Source organism: Crinia signifera, chromosome 1 (genome assembly GCF_055691185.1).
Source record: "Crinia signifera chromosome 1, ASM5569118v1, whole genome shotgun sequence".
NCBI lineage: Eukaryota > Metazoa > Chordata > Amphibia > Anura > Myobatrachidae > Crinia > Crinia signifera.
In genome coordinates, this window is record NC_139217.1 from 302,359,432 (window position 1) to 302,387,331 (window position 27,900).

Consider the following 27,900-nt stretch of genomic DNA (forward strand, 5'->3'; position numbering starts at 1 on the left):
ACAGAGTTTTGCAGTGGGTGTTAATCTGATTCTTAAGTCATTCTTGAATGACTAGAATGAACCCTAGAATGTCTGTGTGCGTGTGTACATGTGGTAGAGAATATAGATTGTAAGCTCCACTGGGGCAGATACAGATGTCAATGTTCAACTATACTCTGTAAAGCGCTGAGTAATATGTGTGCGCTATATAAGAAACTTAATAATTCTCTTCTCATGCAAAAAGGAAAAGGAAATAGTAGAACCAATAAAGAAAGGAAGAACTATGTCAGAAGTGGGATTTGAACCCACGCCTCCAGAGGAGACTGCGACCATAGACCACTCGGCCATCCTGACATATAGCTATCGCAATATTTTTAAGAAAAATTTAATATTATGAAGTGAAATTTGTGAATCTTGCACAAACTTGCTACTTTGTTTAGCTTATGGGATTGATTGGATCCTATTTTAATGTACCCAAGTGGGGTTTATGTTCATGACCAATACAAAGAACATGACATTGATCTCTTTGGTAGGTTTCAGGCCCCTATTTTTAAAGAGAAAACAGTGTGATCTTTTCTTGATACATAGCAAAATTGTGGATTGATTGATACATTTTTTTCCATGGTGGAATTGGAAACAGAATTTTGCAGAGAGTGTTCATCTAATTCTTAAGTCATTCTTTTTTCATGCAACAAGGAAGAAGAATTGAAGAACAAATAAGAAACGAAAGAGTCCGGTCAGAAGTGGGATTTGAACCCACGCCTCCAGAGGAGACTGCAACCTGAACGCAGCACCTTAGACCGCTCGGCCATCCTGACATATATCACACTCATTTTTTAAAAGTGATATAGTACGAAATCCCCTCTCCAACGATACAATGGTCATATTGTAGAAACTATTGATTTAAAGACTGTATCAATTGCTTTTCCATTCATTTTGAAAGTGGTTCTAATGTATAAAGTAGGATTTATTTTCTCTTTTGATGATTAGAATTCAAATGCCCAGAGTTTGTTTGCTGATGCATTTTCACTCACTGTTGAGTAAAATTTGTGAAGATTGCACAAACTGGCTACTTCCTTTAGCTTGTGGGATTCATTGGATTTTATTAAAATGAACCCAAGTGGGGTTTATTTTCATGACCAATGGCTTAGAAGAGCAGTTTTCTTAAGTTAGAAAAAGGCCTCCCAAATTCTTAATTTGGGAGGTATTTTATTTAGCAAAATATAAATCAAGAAGTATGGAGCAGACAATACAAAAAGCATGATATTGATGTCAGTGGTAGCTTTCAAGCCCTTTTTTGTACAAAGAATAGTGTGCTATTTTCATTCTATATAAAAACATAATGGATTGATGCATTTTTGAATGGTGAAAATTGAAACAGAGTTTTGCAGTGGGTGTTAATCTGATTCTTAAGTCATTCTCTTCTCATGCAACAAGGAAGAGGAAATAGTAGAACCAATAAAGAAAGGAAGAACTATGTCAGAAGTGGGATTTGAACCCACGCCTCCAGAGGAGACTGCGACCTGAACGCAGCGCCATAGACCACTCGGCCATCCTGACATATACCTATTGCACTATTTTTAAGAAAAATTTTATATTATGAAGTGAAATTTGTGAATCTTGCACAAACTGGCTACTTTGTTTAGCTTATGGGATTGATTGGATCCTATTTTAATGTACCCAAGTGGGGTTTATGTTCATGACCAATACAAAGAACATGACATTGATCTCTTTGGTAGGTTTCAGGCCCCTATTTTGACAGAGAAAACAGTGTGATCTTTTCTTGATACATAGCAAAATTGTGGATTGATTGATACATTTTTTACATGGTGGAATTGGAAACAGAATTTTGCAGAGAGTGTTCATCTAATTCTTAAGTCATTCTTTTTTCATGCAACAAGGAAGAAGAATTGAAGAACAAATAAGAATAGAAAGAGTCATGTCAGAAGTGGGATTTGAACCCACGCCTCCAGAGGAGACTGCGACCTGAACGCAGCGCCTTAGACCGCTCGGCCATCCTGACATATATCACATTAACTTTTTAAAAAGTGATATAGTACGAAATCCCCTCTCTAACGATACAATGGTCATATTGTAGAAACTATTGATTTAAAGACTGTATCAATTGCTTTTCCATTCATTTTGAAAGTGGTTCTAATGTATAAAGTAGGATTTATTTTCTCTTTTGAGGATTAGAATTCAAATGCCCAGAGTTTGTTTGCTGATGCATTTTCACTCACTGTTGAGTAAAATTTGTGAAGATTGCACAAACTGGCTACTTCCTTTAGCTTGTGGGATTCATTGGATTCTATTATAATAAACCCAAGTGGGGTTTATTTTCATGACCAATGGCTTAGAAGAGCAGTTTTCTTAAGTTAGAAAAATGCCTCCCAAATTCTTAATTTGGGAGGTATTTTATTTAGCAAAATATAAATCAAGAAGTATGAAGCAGACAATACAAAAAGCATGATATTGATGTCAGTGGTAGCTTTCAAGCCCTTTTTTGTACAAAGAATAGTGTGCTATTTTCATTCTATATAAAAACATAATGGATTGATGCATTTTTGAATGGTGAAAATTGAAACAGAGTTTTGCAGTGGGTGTTAATCTGATTCTTAAGTCATTCTCTTCTCATGCAACAAGGAAGAGGAAATAGTAGAACCAATAAAGAAAGGAAGAACTATGTCAGAAGTGGGATTTGAACCCACGCCTCCAGAGAAGACTGCGACCTGAACGCAGCGCCATAGACCACTCGGCCATCCTGACATATACCTATTGCACTATTTTTAAGAAAAATTTAATATTATGAAGTGAAATTTGTGAATCTTGCACAAACTGGCTACTTTGTTTAGCTTATGGGATTGATTGGATCCTATTTTAATGTACCCAAGTGGGATTTATGTTCATGACCAATACAAAGAACATGACATTGATCTCTTTGGTAGGTTTCAGGCCCCTATTTTGACTGAGAAAACAGTGTGATCTTTTCTTGATACATAGCAAAATTGTGGATTGATTGATAAATTTTTTACATGGTGGAATTGGAAACAGAATTTTGCAGAGAGTGTTCATCTAATTCTTAAGTCATTCTTTTTTCATGCAACAAGGAAGAAGAATTGAAGAACAAATAAGAAAAGAAAGAGTCATGTCAGAAGTGGGATTTGAACCCACGCCTCCAGAGGAGACTGCGACCTAAACGCAGCGCCTTAGACCGCTCGGACATCCTGACATATATCACACTAACTTTTTAAAAAGTGATATAGTACGAAATCCCCTCTCTAACGATACAATGGTCATATTGTAGAAACTATTGATTTAAAGACTGTATCAATTGCTTTTCCATTCATTTTGAAAGTGGTTCTAATGTATAAAGTAGGATTTATTTTCTCTTTTGAGGACTAGAATTCAAATGCCCAGAGTTTGTTTGCTGATGCATTTTCACTCACTGTTGAGTAAAATTTGTGAAGATTGCACAAACTGGCTACTTCCTTTAGCTTGTGGGATTCATTGGATTCTATTATAATAAACCCAAGTGGGGTTTATTTTCATGACCAATGGCTTAGAAGAGCAGTTTTCTTAAGTTAGAAAAATGCCTCCCAAATTCTTAATTTGGGAGGTATTTTATTTAGCAAAATATAAATCAAGAAGTATGAAGCAGACAATACAAAAAGCATGATATTGATGTCAGTGGTAGCTTTCAAGCCCTTTTTTGTACAAAGAATAGTGTGCTATTTTCTTTCTATATAAAAACATAATGGATTGATGCATTTTTGAATGGTGGAAATTGAAACAGAGTTTTGCAGTGGGTGTTAATCTGATTCTTAAGTCATTCTCTTCTCATGCAACAAGGAAGAGGAAATAGTAGAACCAATAAAGAAAGGAAGAACTATGTCAGAAGTGGGATTTGAACCCACACCTCCAGAGGAGACTGCGACCTGAACGCAGCACCATAGACCACTCGGCCATCCTGACATATACCTATCGCACTATTTTTAAGAAAAATGTAATATTATGAAGTGAAATTTGTGAATCTTGCACAAACTGGCTACTTTGTTTAGCTTATGGGATTGATTGGATCCTATTTTAATGTACCCAAGTGGGGTTTATGTTCATGACCAATACAAAGAACATGACATTGATCTCTTTGGTAGGTTTCAGGCCCCTATTTTGACAGAGAAAACAGTGTGATCTTTTCTTGATACATAGCAAAATTGTGGATTGATTGATACATTTTTTCCATGGTGGAATTGTAAACAGAATTTTGCAGAGAGTCTTCATCTAATTCTTAAGTCATTCTTTTTTCATGCAACAAGGAAGAAGAATTGAAGAACAAATAAGAAAAGAAAGAGTCATGTCAGAAGTGGGATTTGAACCCACGCCTCCAGAGGAGACTGCGACCTGAACGCAGCGCCTTAGACAGCTCGGCCATCCTGACATATATCACATTAACTTTTTAAAAAGTGATATAGTACGAAATCCCCTCTCTAACGATACAATGGTAATATTGTAGAAACTATTGATTTAAAGACTGTATCAATTGCTTTTCCATTCATTTTGAAAGTGGTTCTAATGTATAAAGTAGGATTTCTTTTCTCTTTTGAGGATTAGAATTCAAATGCCCAGAGTTTGTTTGCTGATGCATTTTCACTCACTGTTGAGTAAAATTTGTGAAGATTGCACAAACTGGCTACTTCATTTAGCTTGTGGGATTCATTGGATTCTATTATAATGAACCCAAGTGGGGTTTATTTTCATGACCAATGGCTTAGAAGAGCAGTTTTCTTAAGTTAGAAAAATGCCTCCCAAATTCTTAATTTGGGAGGTATTTTATTTAGCGAAATATAAATCAAGAAGTATGGAGCAGATAATACAAAAAGCATGATATTGATGTCAGTGGTAGGTTTCAAGCCCTTATTTGTACAAAGAATAGTGTGCTATTTTCTTGCTATATAAAAATATAATGGATTGATGCCTTTTTGAATGGTGGAAATTGAAACAGAGTTTTGCAGTGGGTGTTAATCTGATTCTTAAGTCATTCTTGAATGACTAGAATGAACCCTAGAATGTCTGTGTGCGTGTGTACATGTGGTAGAGAATATAGATTGTAAGCTCCACTGGGGCAGATACAGATGTCAATGTTCAACTATACTCTGTAAAGCGCTGAGTAATATGTGTGCGCTATATAAGAAACTTAATAATTCTCTTCTCATGCAAAAAGGAAAAGGAAATAGTAGAACCAATAAAGAAAGGAAGAACTATGTCAGAAGTGGGATTTGAACCCACGCCTCCAGAGGAGACTGCGACCATAGACCACTCGGCCATCCTGACATATAGCTATCGCAATATTTTTAAGAAAAATTTAATATTATGAAGTGAAATTTGTGAATCTTGCACAAACTGGCTACTTTGTTTAGCTTATGGGATTGATTGGATCCTATTTTAATGTACCCAAGTGGGGTTTATGTTCATGACCAATACAAAGAACATGACATTGATCTCTTTGGTAGGTTTCAGGCCCCTATTTTTAAAGAGAAAACAGTGTGATCTTTTCTTGATACATAGCAAAATTGTGGATTGATTGATAAATTTTTTTCCATGGTGGAATTGGAAACAGAATTTTGCAGAGAGTGTTCATCTAATTCTTAAGTCATTCTTTTTTCATGCAACAAGGAAGAAGAATTGAAGAACAAATAAGAAACGAAAGAGTCCTGTCAGAAGTGGGATTTGAACCCACGCCTCCAGAGGAGACTGCAACCTGAACGCAGCACCTTAGACCGCTCGGCCATCCTGACATATATCACACTCATTTTTTAAAAGTGATATAGTACGAAATCCCCTCTCCAACGATACAATGGTCATATTGTAGAAACTATTGATTTAAAGACTGTATCAATTGCTTTTCCATTCATTTTGAAAGTGGTTCTAATGTATAAAGTAGGATTTATTTTCTCTTTTGATGATTAGAATTCAAATGCCCAGAGTTTGTTTGCTGATGCATTTTCACTCACTGTTGAGTAAAATTTGTGAAGATTGCACAAACTGGCTACTTCCTTTAGCTTGTGGGATTCATTGGATTTTATTCAAATGAACCCAAGTGGGGTTTATTTTCATGACCAATGGCTTAGAAGAGCAGTTTTCTTAAGTTAGAAAAAGGCCTCCCAAATTCTTAATTTGGGAGGTATTTTATTTAGCAAAATATAAATCAAGAAGTATGGAGCAGACAATACAAAAAGCATGATATTGATGTCAGTGGTAGCTTTCAAGCCCTTTTTTGTACAAAGAATAGTGTGCTATTTTCATTCTATATAAAAACATAATGGATTGATGCATTTTTGAATGGTGAAAATTGAAACAGAGTTTTGCAGTGGGTGTTAATCTGATTCTTAAGTCATTCTCTTCTCATGCAACAAGGAAGAGGAAATAGTAGAACCAATAAAGAAAGGAAGAACTATGTCAGAAGTGGGATTTGAACCCACGCCTCCAGAGGAGACTGCGACCTGAACGCAACGCCATAGACCACTCGGCCATCCTGACATATACCTATCGCACTATTTTTAAGAAAAATTTTATATTATGAAGTGAAATTTGTGAATCTTGCACAAACTGGCTACTTTGTTTAGCTTATGGGATTGATTGGATCCTATTTTAATGTACCCAAGTGGGGTTTATGTTCATGACCAATACAAAGAACATGACATTGATCTCTTTGGTAGGTTTCAGGCCCCTATTTTGACAGAGAAAACAGTGTGATCTTTTCTTGATACATAGCAAAATTGTGGATTGATTGATACATTTTTTACATGGTGGAATTGGAAACAGAATTTTGCAGAGAGTGTTCATCTAATTCTTAAGTCATTCTTTTTTCATGCAACAAGGAAGAAGAATTGAAGAACAAATAAGAATAGAAAGAGTCATGTCAGAAGTGGGATTTGAACCCACGCCTCCAGAGGAGACTGCGACCTGAACGCAGCGCCTTAGACCGCTCGGCCATCCTGACATATATCACACTAACTTTTTAAAAAGTGATATAGTACGAAATCCCCTCTCTAACGATACAATGGTCATATTGTAGAAACTATTGATTTAAAGACTGTATCAATTGCTTTTCCATTCATTTTGAAAGTGGTTCTAATGTATAAAGTAGGATTTATTTTCTCTTTTGAGGACTAGAATTCAAATGCCCAGAGTTTGTTTGCTGATGCATTTTCACTCACTGTTGAGTAAAATTTGTGAAGATTGCACAAACTGGCTACTTCCTTTAGCTTGTGGGATTCATTGGATTCTATTATAATAAACCCAAGTGGGGTTTATTTTCATGACCAATGGCTTAGAAGAGCAGTTTTCTTAAGTTAGAAAAATGCCTCCCAAATTCTTAATTTGGGAGGTATTTTATTTAGCAAAATATAAATCAAGAAGTATGAAGCAGACAATACAAAAAGCATGATATTGATGTCAGTGGTAGCTTTCAAGCCCTTTTGTGTACAAAGAATAGTGTGCTATTTTCTTTCTATATAAAAACATAATGGATTGATGCATTTTTGAATGGTGGAAATTGAAACAGAGTTTTGCAGTGGGTGTTAATCTGATTCTTAAGTCATTCTCTTCTCATGCAACAAGGAAGAGGAAATAGTAGAACCAATAAAGAAAGGAAGAACTATGTCAGAAGTGGGATTTGAACCCACACCTCCAGAGGAGACTGCGACCTGAACGCAGCACCATAGACCACTCGGCCATCCTGACATATACCTATCGCACTATTTTTAAGAAAAATGTAATATTATGAAGTGAAATTTGTGAATCTTGCACAAACTGGCTACTTTGTTTAGCTTATGGGATTGATTGGATCCTATTTTAATGTACCCAAGTGGGGTTTATGTTCATGACCAATACAAAGAACATGACATTGATCTCTTTGGTAGGTTTCAGGCCCCTATTTTGACAGAGAAAACAGTGTGATCTTTTCTTGATACATAGCAAAATTGTGGATTGATTGATACATTTTTTCCATGGTGGAATTGTAAACAGAATTTTGCAGAGAGTCTTCATCTAATTCTTAAGTCATTCTTTTTTCATGCAACAAGGAAGAAGAATTGAAGAACAAATAAGAAAAGAAAGAGTCATGTCAGAAGTGGGATTTGAACCCAAGCCTCTAGAGGAGACTGCGACCTGAACGCAGCGCCTTAGACAGCTCGGCCATCCTGACATATATCACATTAACTTTTTAAAAAGTGATATAGTACGAAATCCCCTCTCTAACGATACAATGGTCATATTGTAGAAACTATTGATTTAAAGACTGTATCAACTGCTTTTCCATTCATTTTGAAAGTGGTTCTAATGTATAAAGTAGGATTTATTTTCTCTTTTGAGGATTAGAATTCAAATGCCCAGAGTTTGTTTGCTGATGCATTTTCACTCACTGTTGAGTAAAATTTGTGAAGATTGCACAAACTGGTTACTTCCTTTAGCTTGTGGGATTCATTGGATTCTATTATAATGAACCCAAGTGGGGTTTATTTTCATGACCAATGGCTTAGAAGAGCAGTTTTCTTAAGTTAGAAAAATGCCTCCCAAATTCTTAATTTGGGAGGTATTTTATTTAGCGAAATATAAATCAAGAAGTATGGAGCAGATAATACAAAAAGCATGATATTGATGTCAGTGGTAGGTTTCAAGCCCTTATTTGTACAAAGAATAGTGTGCTATTTTCTTGCTATATAAAAATATAATGGATTGATGCCTTTTTGAATGGTGGAAATTGAAACAGAGTTTTGCAGTGGGTGTTAATCTGATTCTTAAGTCATTCTATTCTCATGCAAAAAGGAAAAGGAAATAGTAGAACCAATAAAGAAAGGAAGAACTATGTCAGAAGTGGGATTTGAACCCACGCCTCCAGAGGAGACTGCGACCAAAGACCACTCGGCCATCCTGACATATAGCTATCGCACTATTTATAAGAAAAATGTAATGTTATGAAGTGAAATTTGTGAATCTTGCACAAACTGGCTACTTTGTTTAGCTTATGGGATTGATTGGATCCTATTTTAATGTACCCAAGTGGGGTTTATGTTCATGACCAATACAAAGAACATGACATTGATCTCTTTGGTAGGTTTCAGGCCCCTATTTTGACAGAGAAAACAGTGTGATCTTTTCTTGATACATAGCAAAATTGTGGATTGATTGATACATTTTTTACATGGTGGAATTGTAAACAGAATTTTGCAGAGAGTGTTCATCTAATTCTTAAGTCATTCTTTTTTCATGCAACAAGGAAGAAGAATTGAAGAACAAATAAGAAAAGAAAGAGTCATGTCAGAAGTGGGATTTGAACCCTCGCCTCCAGAGAAGACTGCGACCTGAACGCAGCGCCTTAGACAGCTCGGCCATCCTGACATATATCACATTAACTTTTTAAAAAGTGATATAGTACGAAATCCCCTCTCTAACGATACAATGGTCATATTGTAGAAACTATTGATTTAAAGACTGTATCAACTGCTTTTCCATTCATTTTGAAAGTGGTTCTAATGTATAAAGTAGGATTTATTTTCTCTTTTGAGGATTAGAATTCAAATGCCCAGAGTTTGTTTGCTGATGCATTTTCACTCACTGTTGAGTAAAATTTGTGAAGATTGCACAAACTGGTTACTTCCTTTAGCTTGTGGGATTCATTGGATTCTATTATAATGAACCCAAGTGGGGTTTATTTTCATGACCAATGGCTTAGAAGAGCAGTTTTCTTAAGTTAGAAAAATGCCTCCCAAATTCTTAATTTGGGAGGTATTTTATTTAGCGAAATATAAATCAAGAAGTATGGAGCAGATAATACAAAAAGCATGATATTGATGTCAGTGGTAGGTTTCAAGCCCTTATTTGTACAAAGAATAGTGTGCTATTTTCTTGCTATATAAAAATATAATGGATTGATGCCTTTTTGAATGGTGGAAATTGAAACAGAGTTTTGCAGTAGGTGTTAATCTGATTCTTAAGTCATTCTCTTCTCATGCAAAAAGGAAAAGGAAATAGTAGAACCAATAAAGAAAGGAAGAACTATGTCAGAAGTGGGATTTGAACCCACGCCTCCAGAGGAGACTGCGACCAAAGACCACTCGGCCATCCTGACATATAGCTATCGCACTATTTATAAGAAAAATGTAATATTATGAAGTGAAATTTGTGAATCTTGCACAAACTGGCTACTTTGTTTAGCTTATGGGATTGATTGGATCCTATTTTAATGTACCCAAGTGGGGTTTATGTTCATGACCAATACAAAGAACATGACATTGATCTCTTTGGTAGGTTTCAGGCCCCTATTTTCACAGAGAAAACAGTGTGATCTTTTCTTGATACATAGCAAAATTGTGGATTGATTGATACATTTTTTACATGGTGGAATTGTAAACAGAATTTTGCAGAGAGTGTTCATCTAATTCTTAAGTCATTCTTTTTTCATGCAACAAGGAAGAAGAATTGAAGAACAAATAAGAAAAGAAAGAGTCATGTCAGAAGTGGGATTTGAACCCTCGCCTCCAGAGGAGACTGCGATCTGAACGCAGCGCCTTAGACAGCTCGGCCATCCTGACATATATCACATTAACTTTTTAAAAAGTGATATAGTACGAAATCCCCTCTCTAACGATACAATGGTCATATTGTAGAAACTATTGATTTAAAGACTGTATCAACTGCTTTTCCATTCATTTTGAAAGTGGTTCTAATGTATAAAGTAGGATTTATTTTCTCTTTTGAGGATTAGAATTCAAATGCCCAGAGTTTGTTTGCTGATGCATTTTCACTCACTGTTGAGTAAAATTTGTGAAGATTGCACAAACTGGCTACTTCATTTAGCTTGTGGGATTCATTGGATTCTATTATAATGAACCCAAGTGGGGTTTATTTTCATGACCAATGGCTTAGAAGAGCAGTTTTCTTAAGTTAGAAAAATGCCTCCCAAATTCTTAATTTGGGAGGTATTTTATTTAGCGAAATATAAATCAAGAAGTATGGAGCAGATAATACAAAAAGCATGATATTGATGTCAGTGGTAGGTTTCAAGCCCTTATTTGTACAAAGAATAGTGTGCTATTTTCTTGCTATATAAAAATATAATGGATTGATGCCTTTTTGAATGGTGGAAATTGAAACAGAGTTTTGCAGTGGGTGTTAATCTGATTCTTAAGTCATTCTTGAATGACTAGAATGAACCCTAGAATGTCTGTGTGCGTGTGTACATGTGGTAGAGAATATAGATTGTAAGCTCCACTGGGGCAGATACAGATGTCAATGTTCAACTATACTCTGTAAAGCGCTGAGTAATATGTGTGCGCTATATAAGAAACTTAATAATTCTCTTCTCATGCAAAAAGGAAAAGGAAATAGTAGAACCAATAAAGAAAGGAAGAACTATGTCAGAAGTGGGATTTGAACCCACGCCTCCAGAGGAGACTGCGACCATAGACCACTCGGCCATCCTGACATATAGCTATCGCAATATTTTTAAGAAAAATTTAATATTATGAAGTGAAATTTGTGAATCTTGCACAAACTTGCTACTTTGTTTAGCTTATGGGATTGATTGGATCCTATTTTAATGTACCCAAGTGGGGTTTATGTTCATGACCAATACAAAGAACATGACATTGATCTCTTTGGTAGGTTTCAGGCCCCTATTTTTAAAGAGAAAACAGTGTGATCTTTTCTTGATACATAGCAAAATTGTGGATTGATTGATACATTTTTTTCCATGGTGGAATTGGAAACAGAATTTTGCAGAGAGTGTTCATCTAATTCTTAAGTCATTCTTTTTTCATGCAACAAGGAAGAAGAATTGAAGAACAAATAAGAAACGAAAGAGTCCGGTCAGAAGTGGGATTTGAACCCACGCCTCCAGAGGAGACTGCAACCTGAACGCAGCACCTTAGACCGCTCGGCCATCCTGACATATATCACACTCATTTTTTAAAAGTGATATAGTACGAAATCCCCTCTCCAACGATACAATGGTCATATTGTAGAAACTATTGATTTAAAGACTGTATCAATTGCTTTTCCATTCATTTTGAAAGTGGTTCTAATGTATAAAGTAGGATTTATTTTCTCTTTTGATGATTAGAATTCAAATGCCCAGAGTTTGTTTGCTGATGCATTTTCACTCACTGTTGAGTAAAATTTGTGAAGATTGCACAAACTGGCTACTTCCTTTAGCTTGTGGGATTCATTGGATTTTATTAAAATGAACCCAAGTGGGGTTTATTTTCATGACCAATGGCTTAGAAGAGCAGTTTTCTTAAGTTAGAAAAAGGCCTCCCAAATTCTTAATTTGGGAGGTATTTTATTTAGCAAAATATAAATCAAGAAGTATGGAGCAGACAATACAAAAAGCATGATATTGATGTCAGTGGTAGCTTTCAAGCCCTTTTTTGTACAAAGAATAGTGTGCTATTTTCATTCTATATAAAAACATAATGGATTGATGCATTTTTGAATGGTGAAAATTGAAACAGAGTTTTGCAGTGGGTGTTAATCTGATTCTTAAGTCATTCTCTTCTCATGCAACAAGGAAGAGGAAATAGTAGAACCAATAAAGAAAGGAAGAACTATGTCAGAAGTGGGATTTGAACCCACGCCTCCAGAGGAGACTGCGACCTGAACGCAGCGCCATAGACCACTCGGCCATCCTGACATATACCTATTGCACTATTTTTAAGAAAAATTTTATATTATGAAGTGAAATTTGTGAATCTTGCACAAACTGGCTACTTTGTTTAGCTTATGGGATTGATTGGATCCTATTTTAATGTACCCAAGTGGGGTTTATGTTCATGACCAATACAAAGAACATGACATTGATCTCTTTGGTAGGTTTCAGGCCCCTATTTTGACAGAGAAAACAGTGTGATCTTTTCTTGATACATAGCAAAATTGTGGATTGATTGATACATTTTTTACATGGTGGAATTGGAAACAGAATTTTGCAGAGAGTGTTCATCTAATTCTTAAGTCATTCTTTTTTCATGCAACAAGGAAGAAGAATTGAAGAACAAATAAGAATAGAAAGAGTCATGTCAGAAGTGGGATTTGAACCCACGCCTCCAGAGGAGACTGCGACCTGAACGCAGCGCCTTAGACCGCTCGGCCATCCTGACATATATCACATTAACTTTTTAAAAAGTGATATAGTACGAAATCCCCTCTCTAACGATACAATGGTCATATTGTAGAAACTATTGATTTAAAGACTGTATCAATTGCTTTTCCATTCATTTTGAAAGTGGTTCTAATGTATAAAGTAGGATTTATTTTCTCTTTTGAGGATTAGAATTCAAATGCCCAGAGTTTGTTTGCTGATGCATTTTCACTCACTGTTGAGTAAAATTTGTGAAGATTGCACAAACTGGCTACTTCCTTTAGCTTGTGGGATTCATTGGATTCTATTATAATAAACCCAAGTGGGGTTTATTTTCATGACCAATGGCTTAGAAGAGCAGTTTTCTTAAGTTAGAAAAATGCCTCCCAAATTCTTAATTTGGGAGGTATTTTATTTAGCAAAATATAAATCAAGAAGTATGAAGCAGACAATACAAAAAGCATGATATTGATGTCAGTGGTAGCTTTCAAGCCCTTTTTTGTACAAAGAATAGTGTGCTATTTTCATTCTATATAAAAACATAATGGATTGATGCATTTTTGAATGGTGAAAATTGAAACAGAGTTTTGCAGTGGGTGTTAATCTGATTCTTAAGTCATTCTCTTCTCATGCAACAAGGAAGAGGAAATAGTAGAACCAATAAAGAAAGGAAGAACTATGTCAGAAGTGGGATTTGAACCCACGCCTCCAGAGAAGACTGCGACCTGAACGCAGCGCCATAGACCACTCGGCCATCCTGACATATACCTATTGCACTATTTTTAAGAAAAATTTAATATTATGAAGTGAAATTTGTGAATCTTGCACAAACTGGCTACTTTGTTTAGCTTATGGGATTGATTGGATCCTATTTTAATGTACCCAAGTGGGATTTATGTTCATGACCAATACAAAGAACATGACATTGATCTCTTTGGTAGGTTTCAGGCCCCTATTTTGACTGAGAAAACAGTGTGATCTTTTCTTGATACATAGCAAAATTGTGGATTGATTGATAAATTTTTTACATGGTGGAATTGGAAACAGAATTTTGCAGAGAGTGTTCATCTAATTCTTAAGTCATTCTTTTTTCATGCAACAAGGAAGAAGAATTGAAGAACAAATAAGAAAAGAAAGAGTCATGTCAGAAGTGGGATTTGAACCCACGCCTCCAGAGGAGACTGCGACCTAAACGCAGCGCCTTAGACCGCTCGGACATCCTGACATATATCACACTAACTTTTTAAAAAGTGATATAGTACGAAATCCCCTCTCTAACGATACAATGGTCATATTGTAGAAACTATTGATTTAAAGACTGTATCAATTGCTTTTCCATTCATTTTGAAAGTGGTTCTAATGTATAAAGTAGGATTTATTTTCTCTTTTGAGGACTAGAATTCAAATGCCCAGAGTTTGTTTGCTGATGCATTTTCACTCACTGTTGAGTAAAATTTGTGAAGATTGCACAAACTGGCTACTTCCTTTAGCTTGTGGGATTCATTGGATTCTATTATAATGAACCCAAGTGGGGTTTATTTTCATGACCAATGGCTTAGAAGAGCAGTTTTCTTAAGTAAGAAAAAGGCCTCCCAAATTCTTAATTTGGGAGGTATTTTATTTAGCAAAATATAAATCAAGAAGTATGAAGCAGACAATACAAAAAGCATGATATTGATGTCAGTGGTAGCTTTCAAGCCCTTTTTTGTACAAAGAATAGTGTGCTATTTTCTTTCTATATAAAAACATAATGGATTGATGCATTTTTGAATGGTGGAAATTGAAACAGAGTTTTGCAGTGGGTGTTAATCTGATTCTTAAGTCATTCTCTTCTCATGCAACAAGGAAGAGGAAATAGTAGAACCAATAAAGAAAGGAAGAACTATGTCAGAAGTGGGATTTGAACCCACGCCTCCAGAGGAGACTGCGACCTGAACGCAGTGCCATAGACCACTCGGCCATCCTGACATATACCTATCGCACTATTTTTAAGAAAAATTTAATATTATGAAGTGAAATTTGTGAATCTTGCACAAACTGGCTACTTTGTTTAGCTTATGGGATTGATTGGATCCTATTTTAATGTACCCAAGTGGGGTTTATGTTCATGACCAATACAAAGAACATGACATTGATCTCTTTGGTAGGTTTCAGGCCCCTATTTTGACAGAGAAAACAGTGTGATCTTTTCTTGATACATAGCAAAATTGTGGATTGATTGATACATTTTTTACATGGTGGAATTGGAAACAGAATTTTGCAGAGAGTGTCCATCTAATTCTTAAGTCATTCTTTTTTCATGCAACAAGGAAGAAGAATTGAAGAACAAATAAGAAAAGAAAGAGTCATGTCAGAAGTGGGATTTGAACCCACGACTCCAGAGGAGACTGCAACCTGAACGCAGCGCCTTAGACCGCTCGGCCACCCTGACATATATCGCATTAAATTTTTAAAAAGTGATATAGTACGAAATCCCCTCTCTAACGATACAATGGTCATATTGTAGAAACTATTGATTTAAAGACTGTATCAACTGCTTTTCCATCCATTTTTTCGAATTCAAATGCCCAGAGTTTGTTTGCTGATGCATTTTCACTCACTGTTGAGTAAAATTTGTGAAGATTGCACAAACTGGCTACTTCATTTAGCTTGTGGGATTCATTGGATTCTATTATAATGAACCCAAGTGGGGTTTATTTTCATGACCAATGGCTTAGAAGAGCAGTTTTCTTAAGTTAGAAAAATGCCTCCCAAATTCTTAATTTGGGAGGTATTTTATTTAGCGAAATATAAATCAAGAAGTATGGAGCAGATAATACAAAAAGCATGATATTGATGTCAGTGGTAGGTTTCAAGCCCTTATTTGTACAAAGAATAGTGTGCTATTTTCTTGCTATATAAAAATATAATGGATTGGGGGCGTGGCCTGGACAGCAACCCAAGCAGACGTGCCTCGAGTGAGCTCCTAAGGAACGAGCAAAAAGGGGCTATTTTCTAACCTTTTCGCCCCTGAATCCTCCTCAATCCGGTTGCCCTGTGCCCCCACCTGGCTCCGGTGTTTGTGTGCCGCTGCTGCGGAGCCGGGGTGCCTTTTTAGAGGCGCCTGCGGGTTGCGGCCTAGGCCGCAGCACGGAGCCGGGGCCTCGAGTTATACCGCCGATCCGGGCGGCGTGCGGCCGCGGAGAAAATTGCTGCGGCTGGCGCCCTGAAGGAGAGGAGGCTCCAGCGATGGCGCCCAGCCGCTGAATCAAAGCAGGGGGTTCCCCCTCCCCCGGACCATGTAGTTCTGAGGCCGGAGCGTCACTCGGCGGCGAGGAGTCGGGTCACCGGGCAGACCCCACCGCACGTTGGGCGGCGATACAGGAGACCCGGAGGCCAGCACCAGGGAGTAAGTAGAGGCGGGGGGAAGCCTGGGAGTCTCCACAGATCTTCTCCCCTCACAAGCCTGTCAGCAGAGGAAGGGAGGCTGACGCTGGGCGCCCCCTAGGATCCACTCAGGATCCTCCCCGGAGCCCCCCGCTGACCACCAGCTGAGAGACCCCACCTGATTACACTGATTACACTGCCTGGTAACAGGTAAGGGCTGCCAAGCCAGAGACTGGGACTAGCACAGTGTCCAGCCTGGCCCTGGGGCACCTTAGCCCGGGGCCCACAGAATAAAGCAAGGCCCTTAGGAGCTGCACATAGCTGTACTCCACAGGAGCACCTTCCCAGCATAAGCGTCAGCTCTAAGGCAACTCCTGCCGCTGACACGCCAGATATGGCTCCTGGCATATGAAGCAACTGCCCACCCCCCCATGAGGCACATTGCGACTAGCTGAACAACGAGCTGCCAGATATCATATGCCCTGTACCTGGTCCACCACTGAAAGCCAATAGCCGCCAACCATCACCCCTGTCTTTATTGATCTAAACCCGCTGCCCTCTGGGTTATAACACCCATCATGCCCTCCAAAAGAAGTAAAGTCACTAAATCAATGCCCCAGGTCCCCTTCTTTAAGCCCTCACCCAGAAGCTCGGGAGGCGGTCAGGGACCCGGCGTGTCACCTACCGGTCCCCCTAAGACTGCTCCCCTCGTAGAGAGCCGCCCCCCTTCTCCTCAGACCCAACCGGGACCCCCACACCGCACTGAGATCCCAGACGACGCTGCACTGACAGTGGGCAACCTGAAGATTCTCCTCACCCAAATGAAAGACGAGGTGTCGTCTGAAATACGCCAGTCATTACAATTCTGCCAACGCTCAATTGATGACCTGGGGGAACGTACGGATGCACTAGAAAACAAAATGGGAGAGATGGTGCAGTCCCACAACGTGCTAATTGACTCTCACGCCTCATTAGAGGAAGAAGTGATCGCTCTACGAGAGAAAATCACAGATATGGAAGACAGGTCTAGGAGGAACAACCTCAAGATCAGGGGCATCCCGGAAAACATTTCCAACAGTAGCCTTAATGACTTTGCCTTGGACGTCTTCAGAAAGCTGCTACAATCGGCCTCCTCTGCTGACCTCCTGTTGGACAGAATTCATAGGCTTCCCAAGGCTAGATCCGCCCCGGAAGATGCCCCGAGAGATGTATTGATGCGGGTCCACTACTTCCACATCAAGGAGGCCCTCCTGAAGGCTGCGAGACCCTCGGCTGAATCCGCGACGATCCTATGCCCTCTCCAACTCTTCGGCGACTTCTCCAGAGCCACCCTGCTTAAGAGACGTTCCCTGCAGCCTGTCACCTCGGCTTTAAAAAAGGCCAACATCTTATACCGCTGGGCTTTCCCGACTCGACTTCTCATCCAAAGAGAGGGCTCTACAATTTCCATCACCTCCGTTGAAGAGGGCATGAAGCTGCTAGCGAAATGGAGCCTACTTGAACCCCCCCCTGCGGCCTCCCCGGCTCGAGGACTTCAGCAGGACTGGTCCTCGGTGGAGTAACGTATAACGTATAAAGTTAGGTTATTTACCAGGAAGGTCTGGGTTGTTGCTGGCTGTTGTGCTATTAATCTCTTTTTACACCCTACCAGGTACCCTAGCAAACTCTGGGGCAAATACTCCATTTCTCAGCATAAGTATTAGCCTATAAGACTAGAATGTACGTGCTTGTTTTGCTTTACTTTTCAGTCTAGCCACATAGTCTTATATTGCCTCCTAGGTCTGCTACTCTGTTCCTCTTGTTACCCAGTGTTGTGCGAGGGTTTGTTTCTCTTTGTTCATGTTCAGGGCATCATTAATTTAGCTATAACTGTCCTCATGGGGGTTAGGACTACTACCCCCCTGAACTACCCGATGGGACGACCACGTTGTAGTCTCCCACTACGACTCCTTATGGAGTTGCCAATTGTTTTTTCTTTCTCTCTTCTCTTTCTCTCCCCTTCTCGGGCCTTTCCTTCTGTTCTCTACCCTAGCCCTCCCCCTCCCCCTCGTGTCTCTCCCCCCCCTGGGTCCCCCCTGTCTGGTATCCACTTGCCCAGGTTACTTGAGAAGCTACTGATTCCCAGTGATTGCCACAGGTTATTCACGCTAATACTGAATAGAGGCGGGCTATATCCCCCCAAACCCCCCCCCACAATGATTAATGTTCTATCACTGAATGATAAGGGCTTAAACTCCCCCAATAAGAGGAGGCTGGCGTTATCCTATTTCCACAAACTAAAAGCCCATGTTGTGGCCGTTCAGGAGACCCACTTCGCTAGGAACGCCCCACCTAAATTTTACGATAACAAATACCCGCTCTGCTATACAGCAGACGGCCCCCGCAAAAAAGCGGGAGTGGCCATTCTAATCTCTGCAACATGTTCCTTCTCTGTTTCAAAACAATACGCCGATCCTGAGGGCAGGTTTCTGGTCTTGGTGGGTCTCCTGGATGGGATAGATGTGACCCTGGTCTCCTGCTACGTCCCCAATACAGGGCAATTGAAATTCAGTAGAAAACTGTTCTCTAAAATTCAGGAACACTCCAAGGGTGCGCTATGGATTCTGGGGGACTTTAATTTAACTCCAGATGTAGTAATGGACAGATCCCGCTCCCCCAACCATAGAGGTGTTCCTAATCTAGGACCGTCTAGGAGATTTAAACAGCTCATTAACGAGTTCGAGCTTCACGATGTTTGGCGTGCTAGAAACCTGAACACCAGAGACTACACCTTTTTCTCACACCCCCACCAATCGTATTCGAGAATAGATCTAGCCCTGACGGATAAGTGGTCTCTGGCCTCCATAGTTGAGGCCGTGATCCTGCCTATCACCTGGTCCGACCATTCCCCCTTACGGTTGGTGTGGGATCTGGGTTCATTCAGGGCTCCCCCGGGTCCGTGGCGACTGGGCCGCTCGGCCCTGTCCCACTTAGACTCCAGGAAAACGATCCAGGACTCAATCTCCAGTTATGTAGCCAATAATGACCAAGAAGATACAAATATTTTCACACACTGGTGTGCTCTGAAAGCTGTTGTGCGGGGCTCTGCATTACAAGCGGCAGCCAGAGTTAAGAGAGCAGAGGAGAACGAGAGACGCACTGCAGATGAGGATCTTCTTAGGCTAGAAGCAGCACATAAACATAACCCCCTAGACAGAGACATAGGCGCGCAACTCAACCGGGCCAGGGACAGAGTTAACGCCCTTTCCTTTAGAGAGATTCAGAAAAATGTTGAGAGGCTGAACCAACGCTTCTACCTATTTGGAAATAAAGCGGGGAGGCTGCTAGCAAGGAAATTAAGAGGGAGAAGAGCTAAAAACAGGGTAGACCTACTGATCAATTCCAGGGGTACCAGAGTAGTAGACCCCTTCCAGATTGCGGACACCTTCGCAGACTACTACGCTAAACTATATAATTTGAATTCCGATTCACACACCCCCCAGCCGACGTTCGAAGGGATCACCTCCTTCCTCGACAGTATCAGTCTACCAGTACTAGAGTCCGAGGTGGGCCAGGCTCTCAACGCGCCTTGGTCTAAAACGGAGATAGAGTCTGCCATCGACAGGTTACCCAGAGACAAAGCCCCAGGCCCTGACGGCTACCCCACCAATTTCTATAAATGCTTCAAAAATGAACTGAGCCCGATACTGACCAACGTCTTCAATGAGGCCTCCCAGTCGGGTATATTCCCCAAGGAAATGTTAGAAGCCCGGATTGTAACCATCCCGAAACCCGGTAAGCCACCCACCTCGGTCCAGAACTATAGACCCATTGCGCTGTTAAACACAGACCTGAAACTGTACGCCAAACTATTGGCCAACAGACTGGCCCCCCTCCTCCCGTCCCTAGTGGGGGGGGGACCAGGTGGGCTTCGTGCCGGGGAGACAGGCCCCGGACAACACCCGTAGAGTGTTCAATGTTCTGGAGGTGTGCGACAGGGCCAAATCCCCCCTGCTGCTGTTGTCACTAGACGCTGAGAAGGCGTTTGATCGGCTTCACTGGGGCTACCTAAGAGAAGTGCTGAAGCGCTTTGGCATGGGTGGTAGATTCCTGGACTCAATATTTGCCCTCTACTCCCACCCGTCTGCGAAGGTGTTCGTAAACGGCAGCCTCTCTTCTAGTTTTCCAATAACCAATGGTACTAGACAGGGGTGTCCCCTCTCCCCGTTGATTTTCGTCCTGGCAATGGAGCCTTTAGCAGTCAAAATCAGAACTGACGACCGTATCTTAGGCCCGCAGATTGGGAACACTTCCCACAAGATCTGTCTATTCGCAGACGATGTTCTCTTATGCCTTCTGCAGCCAGAGAAATCCCTCCCAGCGGTCCATGAAACCCTAGATGCTTACTCTGCGGTCTCTTACTATAGACTGAACACAAATAAAACAGAAGCCCTACCGGTAAATATCCCTCTAGCCAATGTAGCACGCCTTAAGGACTCCTACCGCTACGCCTGGCAGGAGAGAGCCATCAAATACCTAGGGGTTCAAGTCGCTAGGGACCCACATCTAATAGAATGCAATTTCACCCCACTCATAAACTCCTTTCAAAAACTCATACAGGAATGGTCCCTACACGAAATCTCGTGGCTGGGTAGGCTGGAGGCATCCAAAATGATTTTACTCCCTAAACTCCTATACTTATTTCGCGCGATCCCCAGAAACCTCCCTAAATCCCTACTCTGTAAACTTAATACACTACTCACTAAATACATTTGGAAGGGGTCAAAACCGAGAATATCAAGGGAAACCATGGCTCTACCAAAAGCCCTGGGAGGAGCGGGATACCCCGATTTAGAAAAATACCGTCAGGCCTGCCTCTTGAGCCAAGCTGGGGACTGGTTTAACAATCAGGAACCGAAACCCTGGGTATTAATTGAACAAACCTTAGCAAGTCAATTCTCCCTCACTGACATGTTCTGGCTCCCCATCAAGGCCACCCCCGGAAAACCGGAACTATGTATGGCCACAAAGGCGACTCTAGATACATGGGCCAGAGTACTGGGAGACATAGGTGGGATCGCTCTTCCAAGCACCAACCTCTCCCTCAAGGCTATTGCCAAACTGATCCCTAATCTAAGCCTGGACGGGTGGATCATCGCAGGCATTGCGGACCTGGGACACATGGTCCAGGGTGGATCTCTGACACAATTCTCGGAGCTCAGGGAGAGGTTTGGGCTTCCCAAGAGCGATTTTTTCAAATACTTACAAATTAGACACTGGTTATCGACTCTTAGAAGGGGCTCAGACCCCATTCTGCCAGCCCCCACTCTCATCCCCTCCAGATTGCAGAACGGCTCCCACAAAGGCGGGATCTCCAGGTGGTATGACTACCTGATAACATCAACGAAAAGAGGGAAACTCCCCGCCCAGCTCAAATGGGAAACTGACCTTAACATCACCTTAGACAAAGAAACATGGGACGCCATCCTCCTCTCGGGGTTTAAAATGTCTAAGTGCCTACTACACTCAGATGTTTTTTAAACTGTGCCATAGGGCCTACTTCACCCCCCTACGCCTCCATGCTATTTGGCCTGAGGTCTCTCACCTGTGCTGGAGAGGGTGCGGGGAGACTGGGTCTATACTCCACATATTCTGGCAATGCCCCCTCATCAGGCACTTCTGGGAGGAGATATCTTCCCTAATCGGTAACGTGATTAAAACTACGACCCAGTTAGAGCCCATCACAGCCTTGCTCCATTACACTAACGCAATAGCGGGGGGAGACCTCTACATCTTAAGACATATCCTGATTGCGGCGAAAGCCGCTATTGGGCTCCTGTGGAAATCGGCTGAAACCCCCACGGTACGAGGCGTTATCAACAAGGTGCACACCCACTTCCTCTATGAGACGATTAATGCCCGCTACTCCTCTTCAGCCTCCTCAATACACCTGAAATGGCTTAAATGGATGGACTTTAGAGAGTCTCAGGGCTTATCAGTATCTTCCAGCGATCCCTGGGACATCACCACATTCCATTCCCCACCCCACCTGCCAAGCAGTTAACCTGACTGTGACTACAGTGTACTATGCAATGTTCATAACCTGGGTATATACACCCTTCCCACCCCCACCCCCGTGTGTCTGCCCCCCCCGCCTCCTATCCCTCTACTGACCTATTTCTTCTTTCACACAAGTCCTCCTTCCTTTTTTCTTTTTCTCACTGTTGGGGTTATCTTACCCCCAACTGTTATTTACGGGCACAGTTTAATGCCAAGATTTTCAGCAGGGGGCATGACTGTCAACGGAATTACTGGAATCATTGTTTGATGTTTCATGTCAGATTTACTGCTCTGCCTCTGTTTATACAATGTATGTGTTTCTTTCTGCTGTCCCAATAAAAATTTAATATTCAAAAAAAATAAAATATAATGGATTGATGCCTTTTTGAATGGTGGAAATTGAAACAGAGTTTTGCAGTGGGTGTTAATCTGATTCTTAAGTCATTCTCTTCTCATGCAAAAAGGAAAAGGAAATAGTAGAACCAATAAAGAAAGGAAGAACTATGTCAGAAGTGGGATTTGAACCCACGCCTCCAGAGGAGACTGCGACCAAAGACCACTCGGCCATCCTGACATATAGCTATCGCACTATTTTAAAGAAAAATTTTATATTATGAAGTGAAATTTGTGAATCTTGCACAAACTGGCTACTTTGTTTAGCTTATGGGATTGATTGGATCCTATTTTAATGTACCCAAGTGGGGTTTATGTTCATGACCAATACAAAGAACATGACATTGATCTCTTTGGTAGGTTTCAGGCCCCTATTTTTAAAGAGAAAACAGTGTGATCTTTTCTTGATACATAGCAAAATTGTGGATTGATTGATACATTTTTTTCCATGGTGGAATTGGAAACAGAATTTTGCAGAGAGTGTTCATCTAATTCTTAAGTCATTCTTTTTTCATGCAACAAGGAAGAAGAATTGAAGAACAAATAAGAAAAGAAAGAGTCATGTCAGAAGTGGGATTTGAACCCACGCCTCCAGAGGAGACTGCGACCTGAACGCAGCGCCTTAGACCGCTCGGCCATCCTGACATATATCACACTAACTTTTTAAAAAGTGATATAGTACGAAATCCCCTCTCTAACGATACAATGGTCATATTGTAGAAACTATTGATTTAAAGACTGTATCAATTGCTTTTCCATTCATTTTGAAAGTGGTTCTAATGTATAAAGTAGGATTTATTTTCTCTTTTGAGGATTAGAATTCAAATGCCCAGAGTTTGTTTGCTGATGCATTTTCACTCACTGTTGAGTAAAATTTGTGAAGATTGCACAAACTGGCTACTTCCTTTAGCTTGTGGGATTCATTGGATTCTATTATAATGAACCCAAGTGGGGTTTATTTTCATGACCAATGGCTTAGAAGAGCAGTTTTCTTAAGTTAGAAAAATGCCTCCCAAATTCTTAATTTGGGAGGTATTTTATTTAGCAAAATATAAATCAAGAAGTATGAAGCAGACAATACAAAAAGCATGATATTGATGTCAGTGGTAGCTTTCAAGCCCTTTTTTGTACAAAGAATAGTGTGCTATTTTCTTTCTATATAAAAACATAATGGTATGATGCATTTTTGAATGGTGGAAATTGAAACAGAGTTTTGCAGTGGGTGTTAATCTGATTCTTAAGTCATTCTCTTCTCATGCAACAAGGAAGAGGAAATAGTAGAACCAATAAAGAAAGGAAGAACTATGTCAGAAGTGGGATTTGAACCCACGCCTCCAGAGGAGACTGCGACCTGAACGCAGCGCCATAGACCACTCGGCCATCCTGACACATACCTATCGCACTATTTTTAAGAAAAATTTAATATTATGAAGTGAAATTTGTGAATCTTGCACAAACTGGCTACTTTGTTTAGCTTATGGGATTGATTGGATCCTATTTTAATGTACCCAAGTGGGGTTTATGTTCATGACCAATACAAAGAACATGACATTGATCTCTTTGGTAGGTTTCAGGCCCCTATTTTGACAGAGAAAACAGTGTGATCTTTTCTTGATACATAGCAAAATTGTGGATTGATTGATACATTTTTTACATGGTGGAATTGGAAACAGAATTTTGCAGAGAGTCTTCATCTAATTCTTAAGTCATTCTTTTTTCATGCAACAAGGAAGAAGAATTGAAGAACAAATAAGAATAGAAAGAGTCATGTCAGAAGTGGGATTTGAACCCACGCCTCCAGAGGAGACTGCGACCTGAACGCAGCGCCTTAGACAGCTCGGCCATCCTGACATATATCACATTAACTTTTTAAAAAGTGATATAGTACGAAATCCCCTCTCTAACGATACAATGGTCATATTGTAGAAACTATTGATTTAAAGACTGTATCAACTGCTTTTCCATTCATTTTGAAAGTGGTTCTAATGTATAAAGTAGGATTTCTTTTCTCTTTTGAGGATTAGAATTCAAATGCCCAGAGTTTGTTTGCTGATGCATTTTCACTCACTGTTGAGTAAAATTTGTGAAGATTGCACAAACTGGCTACTTCATTTAGCTTGTGGGATTCATTGGATTCTATTATAATGAACCCAAGTGGGGTTTATTTTCATGACCAATGGCTTAGAAGAGCAGTTTATTTAAGTTAGAAAAATGCCTCCCAAATTCTTAATTTGGGAGGTATTTTATTTAGCGAAATATAAATCAAGAAGTATGGAGCAGATAATACAAAAAGCATGATATTGATGTCAGTGGTAGGTTTCAAGCCCTTATTTGTACAAAGAATAGTGTGCTATTTTCTTGCTATATAAAAATATAATGGATTGATGCCTTTTTTGAATGGTGGAAATTGAAACAGAGTTTTGCAGTGGGTGTTAATCTGATTCTTAAGTCATTCTTGAATGACTAGAATGAACCCTAGAATGTCTGTGTGCGTGTGTACATGTGGTAGAGAATATAGATTGTAAGCTCCACTGGGGCAGATACAGATGTCAATGTTCAACTATACTCTGTAAAGCGCTGAGTAATATGTGTGCGCTATATAAGAAACTTAATAATTCTCTTCTCATGCAAAAAGGAAAAGGAAATAGTAGAACCAATAAAGAAAGGAAGAACTATGTCAGAAGTGGGATTTGAACCCACGCCTCCAGAGGAGACTGCGACCAAAGACCACTCGGCCATCCTGACATATAGCTATCGCAATATTTTTAAGAAAAATTTAATATTATGAAGTGAAATTTGTGAATCTTGCACAAACTGGCTACTTTGTTTAGCTTATGGGATTGATTGGATCCTATTTTAATGTACCCAAGTGGAGTTTATGTTCATGACCAATACAAAGAACATGACATTGATCTCTTTGGTAGGTTTCAGGCCCCAATTTTTAAAGAGAAAACAGTGTGATCTTTTCTTGATACATAGCAAAATTGTGGATTGATTGATACATTTTTTTCCATGGTGGAATTGGAAACAGAATTTTGCAGAGAGTGTTCATCTAATTCTTAAGTCATTCTTTTTTCATGCAACAAGGAAGAAGAATTGAAGAACAAATAAGAAACGAAAGAGTCCTGTCAGAAGTGGGATTTGAACCCACGCCTCCAGAGGAGACTGCGACCTGAACGCAGCGCCTTAGACCGCTCGGCCATCCTGACATATATCATTCTAATTTTTTAAAAATGATATAGTACGAAATTCCCTCTCCAACGATACAATGGTCATATTGTAGAAACTATTGATTTAAAGACTGTATCAATTGCTTTTCCATTCATTTTGAAAGTGATTCTAATGTATAAAGTAGGATTTATTTTCTCTTTTGAGGATTAGAATTCAAATGCCCAGAGTTTGTTTGCTGATGCATTTTCACTCACTGTTGAGTAAAATTTGTGAAGATTGCACAAACTGGCTACTTCCTTTAGCTTGTGGTATTCATTGGATTCTATTAAAATGAACCCAAGTGGGGTTTATTTTCATGACCAATGGCTTAGAAGAGCAGTTTTCTTAAGTTAGAAAAATGCCTCCCAAATTCTTAATTTGGGAGGTATTTTATTTAGCAAAATATAAATCAAGAAGTATGGAGCAGACAATACAAAAAGCATGATATTGATGTCAGTGGTAGCTTTCAAGCCCTTTTTTGTACAAAGAATAGTGTGCTATTTTCTTTCTATATAAAAACATAATGGATTGATGCATTTTTGAATGGTGGAAATTGAAACAGAGTTTTGCAGTGGGTGTTAATCTGATTCTTAAGTCATTCTCTTCTCATGCAACAAGGAAGAGGAAATAGTAGAACCAATAAAGAAAGGAAGAACTATGTCAGAAGTGGGATTTGAACCCACGCCTCCAGAGGAGACTGCGACCTGAACGCAGCGCCATAGACCACTCGGCCATCCTGACACATACCTATCGCACTATTTTTAAGAAAAATTTAATATTATGAAGTGAAATTTGTGAATCTTGCACAAACTGGCTACTTTGTTTAGCTTATGGGATTGATTGGATCCTATTTTAATGTACCCAAGTGGGGTTTATGTTCATGACCAATACAAAGAACATGACATTGATCTCTTTGGTAGGTTTCAGGCCCCTATTTTGACAGAGAAAACAGTGTGATCTTTTCTTGATACATAGCAAAATTGTGGATTGATTGATACATTTTTTACATGGTGGAATTGTAAACAGAATTTTGCAGAGAGTGTTCATCTAATTCTTAAGTCATTCTTTTTTCATGCAACAAGGAAGAAGAATTGAAGATCAAATAAGAATAGAAAGAGTCATGTCAGAAGTGGGATTTGAACCCACGCCTCCAGAGAAGACTGCGACCTGAACGCAGCGCCTTAGACCGCTCGGCCATCCTGACATATATCACTCTAATTTTTTTTAAATGATATAGTACGAAATTCCCTCTCCAACGATACAATGGTCATATTGTAGAAACTATTGATTTAAAGACTGTATCAATTGCTTTTCCATTCATTTTGAAAGTGATTCTAATGTATAAAGTAGGATTTATTTTCTCTTTTGAGGATTAGAATTCAAATGCCCAGAGTTTGTTTGCTGATGCATTTTCACTCACTGTTGAGTAAAATTTGTGAAGATTGCACAAACTGGCTACTTCCTTTAGCTTGTGGGATTCATTGGATTCTATTAAAATGAACCCAAGTGGGGTTTATTTTCATGACCAATGGCTTAGAAGAGCAGTTTTCTTAAGTTAGAAAAAGGCCTCCCAAATTCTTAATTTGGGAGGTATTTTATTTAGCAAAATATAAATCAAGAAGTATGGAGCAGACAATACAAAAAGCATGATATTGATGTCAGTGGTAGCTTTCAAGCCCTTTTTTGTACAAAGAATAGTGTGCTATTTTCTTTCTATATAAAAACATAATGGATTGATGCATTTTTGAATGGTGGAAATTGAAACAGAGTTTTGCAGTGGG

General features: G+C 39.7%; 25 non-coding genes across 25 annotated transcripts; all 25 read right to left on the minus strand.

The window, feature by feature from the left end:
- Window positions 1-714: 714 nt before the first annotated feature.
- On the minus strand, window positions 715-797 carry TRNAL-CAG (transfer RNA leucine (anticodon CAG)). The gene has a single exon. It is a non-coding gene; the product is annotated as a tRNA-Leu (tRNA).
- Window positions 798-1,456: 659 nt separating this feature from the next.
- On the minus strand, window positions 1,457-1,539 carry TRNAL-CAG (transfer RNA leucine (anticodon CAG)). Its single transcript has one exon. It is a non-coding gene; the product is annotated as a tRNA-Leu (tRNA).
- Window positions 1,540-1,919: 380 nt separating this feature from the next.
- TRNAL-CAG (transfer RNA leucine (anticodon CAG)) lies at window positions 1,920-2,002 on the minus strand. Its single transcript has one exon. It is a non-coding gene; the product is annotated as a tRNA-Leu (tRNA).
- Window positions 2,003-2,662: 660 nt separating this feature from the next.
- Window positions 2,663-2,745, minus strand: TRNAL-CAG (transfer RNA leucine (anticodon CAG)). The gene has a single exon. It is a non-coding gene; the product is annotated as a tRNA-Leu (tRNA).
- Window positions 2,746-3,125: 380 nt separating this feature from the next.
- Window positions 3,126-3,208, minus strand: TRNAL-UAG (transfer RNA leucine (anticodon UAG)). Its single transcript has one exon. It is a non-coding gene; the product is annotated as a tRNA-Leu (tRNA).
- Window positions 3,209-3,868: 660 nt separating this feature from the next.
- TRNAL-CAG (transfer RNA leucine (anticodon CAG)) lies at window positions 3,869-3,951 on the minus strand. The gene has a single exon. It is a non-coding gene; the product is annotated as a tRNA-Leu (tRNA).
- A 380-nt stretch (window positions 3,952-4,331) lies between these two features.
- TRNAL-CAG (transfer RNA leucine (anticodon CAG)) lies at window positions 4,332-4,414 on the minus strand. Its single transcript has one exon. It is a non-coding gene; the product is annotated as a tRNA-Leu (tRNA).
- A 1,274-nt stretch (window positions 4,415-5,688) lies between these two features.
- TRNAL-CAG (transfer RNA leucine (anticodon CAG)) lies at window positions 5,689-5,771 on the minus strand. Its single transcript has one exon. It is a non-coding gene; the product is annotated as a tRNA-Leu (tRNA).
- A 659-nt stretch (window positions 5,772-6,430) lies between these two features.
- TRNAL-CAG (transfer RNA leucine (anticodon CAG)) lies at window positions 6,431-6,513 on the minus strand. Its single transcript has one exon. It is a non-coding gene; the product is annotated as a tRNA-Leu (tRNA).
- A 380-nt stretch (window positions 6,514-6,893) lies between these two features.
- TRNAL-CAG (transfer RNA leucine (anticodon CAG)) lies at window positions 6,894-6,976 on the minus strand. The gene has a single exon. It is a non-coding gene; the product is annotated as a tRNA-Leu (tRNA).
- A 660-nt stretch (window positions 6,977-7,636) lies between these two features.
- TRNAL-CAG (transfer RNA leucine (anticodon CAG)) lies at window positions 7,637-7,719 on the minus strand. The gene has a single exon. It is a non-coding gene; the product is annotated as a tRNA-Leu (tRNA).
- Window positions 7,720-10,485: 2,766 nt separating this feature from the next.
- On the minus strand, window positions 10,486-10,568 carry TRNAL-CAG (transfer RNA leucine (anticodon CAG)). The gene has a single exon. It is a non-coding gene; the product is annotated as a tRNA-Leu (tRNA).
- A 1,274-nt stretch (window positions 10,569-11,842) lies between these two features.
- Window positions 11,843-11,925, minus strand: TRNAL-CAG (transfer RNA leucine (anticodon CAG)). The gene has a single exon. It is a non-coding gene; the product is annotated as a tRNA-Leu (tRNA).
- A 659-nt stretch (window positions 11,926-12,584) lies between these two features.
- TRNAL-CAG (transfer RNA leucine (anticodon CAG)) lies at window positions 12,585-12,667 on the minus strand. Its single transcript has one exon. It is a non-coding gene; the product is annotated as a tRNA-Leu (tRNA).
- A 380-nt stretch (window positions 12,668-13,047) lies between these two features.
- TRNAL-CAG (transfer RNA leucine (anticodon CAG)) lies at window positions 13,048-13,130 on the minus strand. The gene has a single exon. It is a non-coding gene; the product is annotated as a tRNA-Leu (tRNA).
- Window positions 13,131-13,790: 660 nt separating this feature from the next.
- TRNAL-CAG (transfer RNA leucine (anticodon CAG)) lies at window positions 13,791-13,873 on the minus strand. The gene has a single exon. It is a non-coding gene; the product is annotated as a tRNA-Leu (tRNA).
- A 380-nt stretch (window positions 13,874-14,253) lies between these two features.
- Window positions 14,254-14,336, minus strand: TRNAL-UAG (transfer RNA leucine (anticodon UAG)). The gene has a single exon. It is a non-coding gene; the product is annotated as a tRNA-Leu (tRNA).
- Window positions 14,337-14,996: 660 nt separating this feature from the next.
- Window positions 14,997-15,079, minus strand: TRNAL-CAG (transfer RNA leucine (anticodon CAG)). Its single transcript has one exon. It is a non-coding gene; the product is annotated as a tRNA-Leu (tRNA).
- Window positions 15,080-15,459: 380 nt separating this feature from the next.
- On the minus strand, window positions 15,460-15,542 carry TRNAL-CAG (transfer RNA leucine (anticodon CAG)). The gene has a single exon. It is a non-coding gene; the product is annotated as a tRNA-Leu (tRNA).
- Window positions 15,543-23,471: 7,929 nt separating this feature from the next.
- TRNAL-CAG (transfer RNA leucine (anticodon CAG)) lies at window positions 23,472-23,554 on the minus strand. The gene has a single exon. It is a non-coding gene; the product is annotated as a tRNA-Leu (tRNA).
- Window positions 23,555-24,214: 660 nt separating this feature from the next.
- On the minus strand, window positions 24,215-24,297 carry TRNAL-CAG (transfer RNA leucine (anticodon CAG)). Its single transcript has one exon. It is a non-coding gene; the product is annotated as a tRNA-Leu (tRNA).
- A 380-nt stretch (window positions 24,298-24,677) lies between these two features.
- Window positions 24,678-24,760, minus strand: TRNAL-CAG (transfer RNA leucine (anticodon CAG)). The gene has a single exon. It is a non-coding gene; the product is annotated as a tRNA-Leu (tRNA).
- Window positions 24,761-26,035: 1,275 nt separating this feature from the next.
- Window positions 26,036-26,118, minus strand: TRNAL-CAG (transfer RNA leucine (anticodon CAG)). Its single transcript has one exon. It is a non-coding gene; the product is annotated as a tRNA-Leu (tRNA).
- Window positions 26,119-26,777: 659 nt separating this feature from the next.
- On the minus strand, window positions 26,778-26,860 carry TRNAL-CAG (transfer RNA leucine (anticodon CAG)). The gene has a single exon. It is a non-coding gene; the product is annotated as a tRNA-Leu (tRNA).
- A 380-nt stretch (window positions 26,861-27,240) lies between these two features.
- TRNAL-CAG (transfer RNA leucine (anticodon CAG)) lies at window positions 27,241-27,323 on the minus strand. Its single transcript has one exon. It is a non-coding gene; the product is annotated as a tRNA-Leu (tRNA).
- Between the last annotated feature and the right edge of the window lie 577 nt (window positions 27,324-27,900).